The 5,606-nt window shown below is 35.0% G+C and overlaps 1 long non-coding RNA gene across 1 annotated transcript; it reads right to left on the bottom strand.

Moving 5' to 3' along the window:
- Positions 1-1,724: 1,724 nt before the first annotated feature.
- LOC130956369 (uncharacterized) lies at positions 1,725-5,237 on the bottom strand. The gene is made up of 3 exons (XR_009077086.1): positions 5,102-5,237; positions 4,771-4,983; positions 1,725-1,852 (listed from the first exon to the last, which is right to left on the bottom strand). It is a non-coding gene; the product is annotated as an uncharacterized LOC130956369 (long non-coding RNA).
- Between the last annotated feature and the right edge of the window lie 369 nt (positions 5,238-5,606).

Raw genomic sequence — 5,606 nt, 5'->3', positions numbered from 1 at the left:
TAACAAAGCATGATCATTTCCTCTCGTCACTTCAAAACTCCACAACTCCTTATAACTTCGTATACTGACCAGATTCACTTTCCGCGCACATAGATCGTGTCCCTAAGAACTAGCACATATAAGGAATACGAACATGAGAAGAGAAAGACAAACGGCACGAAAGGTTTATGCGAGAAATTGAAAGAATACTCAAGTTTGCAATTGGACAAGATGGTATTCCGCAAGGTTTTGAAGGAATACGTGAGATTTACCAAACAACAAGAGTATATATATAAGCAACAAAATGTAGCATAAAGGGAGTTAATTCGAAGCTTAGGAAGAAATTTTAAATCAAACAGTTTCAATATGAACATCATTAGGGAAAATAGTACAACAATTTTGAACAACTTCATTTTGAAATAGAGGGAATTAGTTTGTCTTTTTCAAAAGAAAATATTTAAATCCAACATTTTCCAAAAATACTAAACTAAGTATAAATAATATGTTAGGCTAATTTAATTTCAAATCAAAACAAATCAGGTGAAGTTTGTAAATTAAAGCTTGTTTGATGTTAAAGGCAAAATATTTTCTTTAAAAATCTTGGAGGATACTTAAGTACATAATTAGGTAAGGATAGCCATAAAATTATGGTAAAGTTGGAAAAAAAAAGTCAGCTTCTATTCAAAGAATAAATTCTAAAATAAAATTTTCTATAAATCAATAAGAGATAAGTGGTATATCACAAATAAACAAAATTAAACCATATAAAGAAGTTTCAGAGTTTATGTAAGAAAGTCTAGGCTGAATTAAAACAATCCCATCAAAATTTAAGCAAGGGTTGTGAATACAGTCAAGTAAGAAAAGATGTAAATTGAAATTTTTCTCGAAGAGAGTCTGAAACAAGTACCCAAGAAGGAAATTTCAAGAAATGGTATGTTACACTAAAATGAATCCAAGTTCAGAGCAAGGAGCATAGAGTTTGTAAGGTGAGAATAAATATTCCAAAAGATTCAAGCAACGACCAGATACAAAGTCAAGCAAAGACATGCACGAATGATAATACAAGATTAGCAAGAAAGAGATCAGAAACTAGAAATTCCAATACAAATAGTAGAGAAAGAGATAACATTAAGCACGAATAGAGAGCATACGTCGAAACGGAACTAATTTCTAGAATTTAGTTTCTAACGTCCCCAAAATCTCGTGATTCGCATTAATCTATCACTTCTATTTCGTCTATGATAACCTATTAGTATTTCCATATACATAAATCATTAGTATTAAGTTGGCCAAACTTGATACCATGAGGTATGCAATGGTAAACTAATAGCGTTAATCACTAGACAGTCATGCATATAAAACATAAAATCTTGTCATCAGAACAAGTTAGAAAGCATGACAGACACTTGGAGTATGCAATGAAGCATAGTCAGTCCACTCCCAAGGCTCTACAGGAAGGACTGCTCTGATACCATATTGTAACATCCCTTCCAGCAAAATACCTTGCTTAAGTCAGGGTATTTCTACTAGAAAGAACGTTACGTGACCTTTTCTAATATTAACTACTTAATTACTGAGCCTTTGTATCGATTTCGCGTTTCAGTTTTAAGAAAATGCCAGAAAATTTTGTTTTTATTCATTAAAGACATGTATCAAGGATAAACATTGCAAATAGTAATAACAATCACAGAGGTATTATTATTAGTAATTCTTATACATAGGAAGTCATATAAACCCAAATACAATACCTACCCCTCTGATAAAATAAAACTTCAAAGGAAAAGAGCGAGGGGACTCTATGAAAGCAATTAAAACCATAAAGGAAGCCTACTAATCGCTCGCAGCTTCAAATCACATCTTCAAACCTGTGTCACTGAAAGGGTGGAAAATTTGGGGGTGAGAACCAAACCACATGTTCTCAGTAGAGGTCGAGAATGCCGTGAAAGTAAAGAATAAAGCGCAAATAGTTAATTTCATTCAGAGACATCTAAAAGAAAATTAACCTTCTTTAAAAGTATTAGTTAATTATTCAAAATGCCAAACCCATATTTTCTTTATAAAACTCTTAAAAGTTTCCTAGACTGTATGAATGACCAACCTGTTCCAAGCATAGGTTCATTAAGTCTATGCTGAACCAGTTTGATTTTTCATACTTTACTAGACCTTAACATAAAAGAAGTTACCTACGCAGTATAAATGATCATCCTGCTCCAAGCATAGGTTCATTAAGTCTATGCTGAACCAGTCAGATACTTTATACAGAACTAGACCTCAAACGTACCAATCACGGCCTCAAGCCTAAGCAATTCAATCAACATCCAATTCACCACAATCCAGTCAATCAGTAACAACCACAAGTAATGAGGTTCAAACACAATCAAGAGCAATTACATCAAGTATAGCAATTAGCAGTTAAACAGAATTATTCACTTAGGCAAACCAATTACAATATACACATCCAAACAATGTCACATAGATACATATGATGAATGTCTAGTCCTAGTGCAGGCCATGAGCTCATGTGTCGGTTGGCTGCCCGCAATCCCGACATTTATCCGGTCACGAGTAATCCCGATTTCCCGAATACGATTTTCCGTTCCTAAATAAATGCGCATATGATAATAGCCGCTCATTTGAGACAGCCTCTGCTTACTGCAGGAAAATATATATATATACTCTGCTTTGCTCTGGGGAAGCGAAAAATGGCTGTAGGTAACTTAATTTCCCTACAGAAGCTCTGGGTTGCATTAAACAACTAATATATATTAAATATAGCTCTGGGTTGCATCAAGCAACTAATATATATATAAATATAGCTCTGGGTTGCATCAAGCAACTAAAATATATATAAATATCTCTTTATTATATTACTCTTCTCTTTATTTCTCTTTACTCGGTTCTGGTTTCTCTTTTCTCTGTATCTCTTTACTTTCTCTGAATACTCAACAATCTCGTATACCAAATAATCTCTTCTTAAAAGAATCATTGAAGTTTCTATCATTAAATAAGCCTTAAATATTTATTTTGATTAAGTCCTTATACTTTTATAAAAATTCGGACATAATCTCTTCTGAAAAATAGGACTTAACCACCCTTACGGGTTCAAACCAAACAATTCACTTTACTCTTTTCAACCTTTCCAGCATCACATCAACTCAGAATCAAGCAAAATTCCACATTGAATCAGCCATATAGCACTAATGTTCATCTTTAGTTTTATAAACTCATAACTGTCACTAGGACATCCTCAACACTCTATCTTCTTTCTGTTTTTAATATAGCAAATAAGCTCGGAATTGCGCAAACTTTATGTCCAGGCGTTCATCTTGAAATAAGCTTTCTAACAAACCAAAGATCATAATTTTCTGGTTTCTCTAGCCTTAGGAATAAAGGAAAAACCGAGACTGCTCTGCAGTGCGTAAAACCAGAAAAACAGCAGTAGCATGTGACATTCAAAATTTATTATAAAATCCATGTTAAATCCAATGACTTTGAAAATTAATACAGTTCAACTACACTCATCCAAGTGTCTTTTCCAATTGGTTTCAGGTCAATATCATTTTTGATGAAGAAGTTATATAACCTAGAAGCTGACTAATTTTCTGCAGAATTCTGCTTTAAAACTTAATGAACTTATCTTCTTCCAAGTCTCATAACTTATTAAAACATGGATAGTCCGGAAATTTAAGTCACATATGCTAAACATACTTAATTTTCATTTCCAATTGGTTGCATCTCAATATCATTCCAGATTTAAAAATTATAAAACCTCAAAGTTACTGACTTAGAAAAACAAAGCTTGACTTTTACTGCATAATACATCTTTCTTTGAAAATCCAAATCTTTAAAACCACAACTCTAACAATTCTAAATTTTTATGAAATTAAAGTATTAGGACCGAAGTTTCATTTAAAATTGGTTCCATTTCAAAATTCAAAATGCAGAATTTCTAATAAAGGAATCAAGTTGCTGCTGTGTTAAATGTTCTGCAGAAAAACCAGATTTGACATCCCCAATTCAAAAATTCACCATAAATCATAAACTTAATGAAAAAGTCTCAAATTTACCAGTTTAGTTCCTTGTATCCCCAAGTTTAACCCAGGCTTGGTCTCATGCAATTCCGATCATTACGTAAGTAGTTATAGCTTTTCAAAGTTTTCTGATTTCGTTTAAAATTGTGCAGAAAATCAGATTTTAGAGTTCAACTTTGAAAAATCATAACTAAATTCTCTAGTTGATATGAAACCTTAAAAATTGAGTTTTCACAATTATGCTTAATATAATTTACTTAACACTTAAATTCTTATCATTTCAGTCACTATAGAATCACTGATTCACTTTCAAAGTTGCCGTTTAATTTCAAAGCTCAGCTTGTTCAGCAAGCAATTCAACATCTCAAATTTAATCCTTTAAACATTCTCTAAACCCAATTCCAGTCAATCATCAACTAAATCCATCACCGATAGAATAATTATAAAACCAGCTCAACAGCAACAATTCCAACATAATCCATCAAAATTCAGAATTTTCATCAATCACTCTTCAACATTTCATATTCCACCCATGATCAATCAATTCCACAAAATCCTCAATTTCAATAAATTCACAGCCACAATTCAACATCCACACAACCAATCAATATCACTATCAATAATTCCAATTACACTTCACAAACACAATTTAGCATTCATATCATCAATTAATCACTCGCAACAATTAAGACTATTTGCAGATTACTTAATAAACCTTGCGGGCATTCTAAAATTAAAACCATTTAATTAAACCCCCTACCTCGATGTCGCAATTACAAGAGACCGTTGGCAGAATTGCTGCGAGACAGCTGGCTGGACCTCTAATAGTCACGCAACCGTTTCTGCCCAGAAAGCAGCAGCACTACATCTCAACACAACCGGGACAGCAGTAGCATTAGCTTCCACAACAATGACCATGGTTGCAGTGAAATGAAGATTTCGAATTCGATGGAATCGAAAGGCAGAAACAGCTCTGGTAATTTAAAACGGAGCACAGACCAAAGTTGAATTAAAACAAGAACAAGCAGTTTAATAAGAAATTGGCAGAATAAGGCGTGCAATTGGAGCAGAAATAAGGGGAAAAGGCTAACCCAGGCCAATGGATGTTGAACCTAATTAGAACGAAAACAGGGCAGCAGTGATTCCCAGCAATCCTTCCCGGTGGTTCTGGCAGCAGCAACACCCCGCCAGTGGCTCCATTCCACAGCAACTCCAACAGTTAGAAGACTGAGCACTAGAAGTAGAAACAACTGTGTCTATGGCAACTCCAAATCGACGGCAATAGTGGCAACAGCCCCTTCTTTGCGTGCAAAGGCGATAGTGATGGCTAGGGTTCGATGGAAGTGCCTCTCCCTGACGGCGGGTTGGACAGTGGCGACGGCGATGGAAGTTTAACGACGGCGGTGATGTGGCTCCAACAGCGCACCACCCTTCTCCCTCTTGCTCTCCACTTCTCCCACACTCTCCTATATGACAGCAACAGCAGCGACGCTTCCTGTGTTACCCACGGACGCTGCTTCCCCCTTCCCCTCTTTCCTATGCGTCTCGCTCTCTCTCGGTCTCTCTTTTCCTTGTTTTCACTGATTTCTTTCTTCT

This window comes from Arachis stenosperma, chromosome 10, assembly GCF_014773155.1.
Source record: "Arachis stenosperma cultivar V10309 chromosome 10, arast.V10309.gnm1.PFL2, whole genome shotgun sequence".
Classification (NCBI taxonomy): Eukaryota; Viridiplantae; Streptophyta; class Magnoliopsida; order Fabales; family Fabaceae; genus Arachis; species Arachis stenosperma.
Note: the sequence above shows the minus strand (reverse complement) of the source record. Positions and strands in the feature narration are given on the sequence as shown.